The sequence below is a fragment of the Salmo salar genome, chromosome 19 (assembly GCF_965601325.2).
Source record: "Salmo salar chromosome 19, fSalSal1, whole genome shotgun sequence".
In the NCBI taxonomy this organism is placed as follows: Eukaryota; Metazoa; Chordata; class Actinopteri; order Salmoniformes; family Salmonidae; genus Salmo; species Salmo salar.
The window spans coordinates 2,155,719-2,163,407 of NC_138309.1; positions in this window are offsets into that span (position 1 = coordinate 2,155,719).

The following is a 7,689-nucleotide window of genomic DNA, read 5'->3' on the forward strand; positions in this document are numbered from 1 at the left end:
TATCATGACCCCATTCTTGAAAGCTAAGACTTCTATTCCCCTCTACGACCCAAGCTTCGCAGGACACGTTTGAAGGGACTATGACAAACCGCAATTGAAAACAATGCAGATATTTTTTTCTATACATACATTTATTACCTGATGATCTTTGATGTTTTCTCCAACTTTCCAATACCTTTGATGCAAATATATATATCTTTTACACTTTCCCATATTCAAGTAATTTGACATGGTTTCATATTAGCCTTATGAACATAGAAATGTGGTTGCAGTTTCTATCTGTGCTAGAATAGTGAAAAAGTCCATAAAATGAAAACAATTATATAAGTAGGCCTATTGGTCAATATTGCAAAGAAAATGTCAGATATACACTAACGTTCAAAAGTTTGTGGTCACTTAGACATGTCCTTGTCTTTTAAAGAAAAGCAAAAAAAAAAAGTTTATTAAAATAACATCAAATTGATCAGAAATACAGTGTAGACATTGTTAATGGTGGAAATGACTATTGGAGCTGGAAACGTCAGATTTTTTTATGGAATATCTACATTGGCATACAGAGGCCCATTATCAGCAACCATCACTCCTGTGTTCCAATGGCACGTTGTGTTAGCTAGTCCAAGTTGATCATTTTAAAAGGTTAATTGATCATTAGAAAACCCTTTTGCAATTATGTTAGCACAGCTGAAAACTGTTGTGCTGATTTAAAGAAGCAATAAAACTGGCCTTAGACTGGTTGAGTATCTGTAGCATCAGCATTTGTGGGTTCGATTACAGGCTCAAAATGGCTAGAAACAAAGCATTGCCTTCTGAAACCTGTCAGTCTATTCTTGTGCTGAGAAATAAAGGCTATTCCATGCGAGAAATTGCCAAGAAACTGAAGATCTCGTACAACGCTGTGTACTACTCCCTTCACAGAACAGCGCAAACTGGCTCTAACCAGAATAGAAAGAGGAGTGGGAGGCCCCGGTGCACAACTGAGCAAGAGGACAAGTACATTAGAGTGTCTAGTTTGAGAAACAGACGCCTCACAAGTCCTCAACTGGCAGCTTCATTAAATAGTACCCGCAAAACACCAAGCTCAACGTCAATGACTATTTAATGAAGCTGCCAGATATGCAGTTCACGTTCTGTTCGCCACCCTGCATCCCACTACTGGTGTGCCTCTGAAGCTAAGCAGGGTTGGTCCTGGTCTGTCCCTGGATGGGAGACCAGATGCTGCTGGAAGTGTTGTTGGAGGGCCAGTAGGAGGCACTCTTTCCACTGGTCTAAAAAAATATGCCCTGGGCAGTGATTTGGGATATTGCCCTGTGTAAGGTGCCATCTTTCCAACGGGATGTTAAATGAGTGTCCTGACTCTCTGTGGTCATTAAAAATCCCATGGCACTTATTGTAAGAATAGGGGTGTTAACGCTGGTGTCCTGGATAATCATCCCCAGCTTCCATACTTGCAAAGGCTATAAGCCCAATGTTCATCAAAGCACATCTCCCTGGCTAAGACCGGCCTGCATGCTTGGCTCTGCCATATATTTGTTTCTCAGAATCCCAGGCAGAGTATTGCGAGCAATAAATTAATGATTTAGTGATGTCCTTCCTTACAAGCTGTCACAGTTCTGTGGTCAAACTGGTTGGGTGGGTAAATCACAGGTTAGTGAGAGGGATAGATTGAACTGACCCAGTGATGGTGTTCAGGTTTCTCTTGGGTCATACAGGTTGGGCTCTAAAGTGTGACCAATTTGGCTTCCCAAGTTCTCTGAGCAAATCAAATTACTTTTATTATTCCACATAAAATAATGTAAAAACACCAGCAAATCAGATCCAAATGATTTTAATTTTGGAAATCTGTTCCAAAGTATTGCCACCCATAATAGAGAGATATACACTCAGTGGCCAGTTTTTTAGGTACAGCTATCTACACTGAACAAAAAATATAAACGCAACAATATCTAAGATTTCACTGAGTTACAGTTCATATAAGAAAATATGTCAATTGAAATAAATTCATTATGCCCTAATCTATGGATTTCACATGATTGGGCATACAGATATGCATCGGTTGGTCACAGATACATTAAAAAAAGTAGGAGCGTGGATTAGAAAACCAGTCAGTATCTGGTGTGACCACCATTTGCTTCATACAGTGCGACACATCTCCTTCGCATAGAGTTGATCAGGCTGCTAATTGTGGCCTGTGGATTGTTGTCCAACTTCTCTTCAATGGCTGTATGAAGTTGCTGGATATTGGCGGGGGAAAAAAAGTTTACTTTGTTTTGCTCAAAGAACTTGGAGTCAAATAAAATCGCTGTCAGTTTCTGGATATTGGTGGGAACTGGAACACGCTATCATACAATTCGATCCAGAACAAACCAAACATGCTCAATGGGTCTGGTGAGTATGCTGACCGTTTCTGAGATACTGGAACCGGCGCGCCTGACACCAATGATCATATCACGCTCAAAGTCGCTTAGGTCACTCATTTTGCCCATTGTAACGTTCCATCGAACGGTAACTGAATGCCTCGATTCCTGTCTGCCTAATTTATATAGTAAGCCATTGCCATGTGACTAATGTCTGTAGGAGCTAACCATTTTCGTGAATGGGGTGGTATACCTAATTAAAGGTCCACCGAGTATATGTGATTGTATGCAAATGTGAGCAAGGTAATTATGTTCCGGCCACATGACCATCCACTCCAAAAAAAATTGGCAAAAAAAATTGGCAAGTGTCGGATTTTAGTAGATGAACCCTGCCCAAGAGAAAAAGGTGAGTGCAGATAGCGTCATGGTTGTGCGCGTTAACGATTTGTTTACACCTTGTTCAGTAATTTTTCCTCATTGGCTGACTTTACTAGTATATCCAAACATTTGGTGGCACAGAAAGTAAGGAAAAGGGCTAGTTTCTTCTGGAGATCAATGTTCATAGCATAACAATGAATGAATGACAGATCTTTTACATGTCATCATTACAAACCTGACGTTTTTAAAGAGACAGTGTACAATTTTCAATGTAATGCATCTCAATAGGAAAATACTGTAGTGCTTTTACACAATGTAGAAACCTAATATTCAACAAATTACTTTGTACTGTCAATAACAAGCCTAAATATGTTCAGTAGTAAAAATGTGCTTAACAAGTCACATAATACATTGCATGAACTCTGTGTGCAATAATAGTGTTTAACACAATTTTTGAATGAGTATATCATCTCTGTACCCCTCACATAATACTATCTGTAAGTTCCCTCAGTCGAGCAGTGAATTTCAAACACAGATTTATCCACAAAGGCCAAGGTTTTCCAATGCCTCTCAAAAAAAGACACTTATTGGTAGATGGGTAAAAAAAAAAAAAAAAGCAGACATTAAATATCCCTTTGAGCATGGTGAAGTTATTATTTACACTTTTGATGGCGTATCAATACACTCAGTCACTACAAATATACAGGCGTCCTTCCTAACTCAGTTGCCGGATAAGAAGGAAACAATGGGGACTTTAAAACAGTTAATGTGATATGAGAAAACTGAGGAATAATCAACAACATCGTAGTTACTCCACAATACTAATCTAATTGACAGAGTGAAAAGAAGGACACCTGTACAGAATAACAATATTCCAAAACATGCATCCTGTTTGCAATAAGGCACAAAAGTAAAATTGCTAAAAATGTGGCAAAGAAATAAAAAAATGTCCTGAATACAAAGTGTTATGTTTGGGGCAAATCCAATATAACACATTACCAAGTACCACTCTTCATATTTTCAAGTATAGTGGTGGTTGAATCATGTTATTGGTATGCTTGTCATTGGCAAGGACTAGGGAGTTATTTTAGGATAAAAATAAACGGAATAGGCAAAATCCTAGAGGAAAATCTGATTCATTCTGCTTTCAAACAGACACTGGGAGACAAATTCAGCTTTCAGCAGGACAATAACCTAAAAGATAAGGCCAAATATACATTGGAGTTAGTTATCAAGACGACATTGAATATTCCTGAGTGGCCAACTTGACAGAGCTGGAAGAATTTAAAAAAGAATAATGTGCAAATATTGTACAATCCATGCGTGCAAAGCTCTTAGACACTTACCCAGAAAGACTCACAGCTGTAATTGTTGCCAAAGGTGATTCTGACATGTATTGACTACTTATGTAAATGAGATATTACGGTATTTCATTTTCAATCAATTTGCAAAATTTTTTAAAAACATGTTTTCAATTTGTCATGATGGGGTATTGTGTGTAGATGGGTGAGAGAAATTATCAATTTAATCCATTTTGAATTCAGGCTGTAACACAACAAAATTTAGAATAAGTCACGGGGTATGAATACTTTATGAAGGCACTGTATATGTAGGACAGTGGGTAGAGGAAATTTGTGACTCCAACATGGGGGGTCACAATACGATGTAGTGGGACGAAAAAGTTACTTTATATCAAATCAAATGTTATTTGTCACATGCGCCGAATACAACAGGTGTAGGTAGACCTTACAGTGAAATGCTTACTTGCAAGCCCTTAACCAACAATGCTTTAAGAAGTTTTAAGAAAAAGAAGTGTTAAGTAAAAATTAGATAAGTAAAAATAAAAAAATATATAATAAATTAAAAGTAAAGTAAAATAAAGTATATAAAGTAAAATAACAATAGCGAGGATATATACAGGGGGTACCGGGGCAAAGTCAATGTGCGGGAGCACCAGTTAGTCGAGGTAATTGAGGTAATATGTGCATGTAGGTAGAGTTAAAGTGACTATGCATAGATAATCAACAGAGAGTTGCAGCAGCATAAAAGAGGGGTCTGGGTAACCCTTTGATTAGCTGTTTTGGACCTAGACTTGGCGCTCCGGTACTGCTTGTCGTGTGGTAGTAGAGAGAACAGTCTATAACTAGGGTGGCTGGAGTCTTTGACAATTTTTAGGGCCTTCCTCTAACACCGCCTGGTATAGAGGTCCTGGATGGCAGGAAGCTTGGCCCCAGTGATGTACTGGGCCGTACGCACTACTCTCTGTAGTGCCTTGCGGTCGGAGGCCGAGCAGTTAAAATACCAGGCAGTGATGCAACCAGTCAGGATGCTCTCGATTGTGCAGCTGTAGAACCTTTTGAGGATCTGAGGACCCACGCCTAATCTTTTCAGTCTCCTGAGGGGGAATAGGTTTTGTCGTGCCCTCTTCACGACTGTCTTGGTGTGTTTGGACCATGATTGTTCCTTGGTGATATGGACACCAAGGAACTTGAAGCTCTCAACCTGCTCCACTACAGCCCCGTCAATGAGAATGGGGGTGTGCTCAGTCCTCCTTTTCAATGTAGTCCACAATCATCTACTTTGTCTTGATCACATTGAGGGAGAGGTTGTTGTCCTGGCACCACACAGCCAGGTCTCTGACCTCCTCCCTATAGGCTGTCTCATCGTTGTCGGTGATCAGGCCTACCACTGTTGTGTCATCGGTAAACTTGATGATGGTGTTGGAGTCATACCTGACCATGCAGTCATGAGTAAACAGGGAGTACCGGAGGGGACTGAGCACACACCCGAGGGGCTGCCTTGTTGAGGATCAGCATGGCGGATGTGTTGTTACTTACCCTTAACACCTGGGGGCGGCCAGTCAGGAAGTCCAGGATTCAGTTGGAGAGGGAGGTGTTTAGTCCCAGGGTCCTTAGCTTAGTGATGAGCTGTGAGGGCACTATGGTTTTGAACGCTGAGCTGTAGTCAATTAATAGCATTCTCACATAGGTGTTACTTTTGTCCACGTAGGAGAGGGCACTGTTGAGTGCAATAGAGATTGCATCATCTGTGGATCTGTTGTGGCGGTATGCAAATTGAAGTGGGTCTAGGCTTTCTGGGATAATAATGTTAATGTGAGCCATGACCAACCTTTCAAAGCACTTCATGGCTACAGACATGAGTGCTACGGGTCGGTAGTCATTTAGGTAGGTTACCTTAGTGCTCTTGGGCAGAGGGAGTGTGGTGGTCTGCTTGAAACATGTTGGTATTACAGACTCAGTAAGGGACAGGTTGAAAATGTCAGTGAAGACACTTGCAAGTTGGTCAGCGCATGTTCGGAGTTCACGTCCTGATAATCTTTCTGGCACTGTGTTCTTGTGAATGTTGACCTGTTTAAAGGTCTTACTCACATTGGCTACTGAGAGCGTGATTACACAGTCATCTGGAACAGCTGATGCTCTCATGCATGTTTCAGTGTTACTTGCCTCGAAGCGAGCATAGAAGTAATTTAGCTCGTCTGGTAGGCTCGTGTCACTGTTCAGCTCGCGGCTGTGCTTCCCTTTGTAGTCTGTAATAGTTTGCAAGCCCTGCCACACCCGACGAGCGTCGGAGCCGGTGTAGTGTGATTCAACCTAAGTCCTGTATTGACCCTTTGCCTGTTTGATTGTTTGTTGGAGGGCATAAAGGGATTTCTTATAAGCTTCTGGGTTAGAGTCCCGCTCCTTGAAAGCGGCAGCTCTACCCTTTAGTTCAGTGCAGATGTTGCCTGTAATCCATTGGTTCTGGTTGGGGTATGTATGTACGGTCACTGTAGGGACGACGTCATCGATGTACTTATTGATGAAGCCAGTGACTGATGTGATGTACTCCTCAATGCCAACGGAAAAATCCCGAAACATATTCCAGTCTGTGCTAGCAAAACAGTCCTGTAGCTTAGCATCTGCTTCATCTGACCACTTTCTCATTGACCAAGTCACTGGTGCTTCCTGCTTAGTTTTTGCTTGTAAGCAGGAATCAGGAGGATAGAATTATGATCAGATTTGCCAAATGGAGGGTGAGGGAGAGCTTTGTACACGTCTGTGGGTGTGGAGTAAAGGTGGTCACGAGTTTTTTTCCCTCTGGTTGAACATTTAACATGCTGGTGGAAATGAGGTAAAACGGATTTAAGTTTCCCTGCATTAAAGTCCCCGGCCAAAAGGAGATGAGCGTTTTCCTGTTTGCTTATGGCCCGTATACAGCTCATTGAGTGTGGTCTTAGTGCCAGCATCGGTTTGTGTGGCGTGAACAATAGGACAATGCCTTATTAATAAACAAACACAAATTACATTTCGGTTAAGGGGCTTGTACATATGACCTTTATGATTCTACTGATTTAAAAGCACTTTAGTCTAAAGATTTTGTTTTCTAATTGACATTATAAACTGGGTGGTTCGAGCCCTGAATGCTGATTGGCTGACATCCATGGTATATCAGACCGTATACCACGGATATGACAAAACATTTATTTTTACTGCCCTAACCTCGTTGGTTACCAGTTTATAATAGCAATAAGGCGCATCGGGAGTTTGTGATATATGGCCAATATACCACAGCTAAGGGCTGTATCCTGGCTCTCTGCGTTGTGTCGTGCTTAAGAACAGCCTGCAGCCATGGTATATCGGCCATATACCACACCTCCTCGGTCCTTGTTGCTTAATTAGCTATGGTTACATGGGAGGCGTTGTAGTTCTGGCCATTTGAAATGTTGAATGTATTGTTTTAATGTAGGATGAGTTGGAAAGGTATCCTGTTTCATCTATCCATCGTTGTGACGCTATCCTCACTGAGAAACAATTCCCATCCCTTCTTTTACTCAATATCTGTTGGAAAAAAGTCTGGTTATTACCACACAAATACTTGCTTGTTAACAAGATCAAAGAGGGATCTTTCAGAATGATCCATAAGTATGACCCTGTGAATCATTACCTGAAGAAACTCA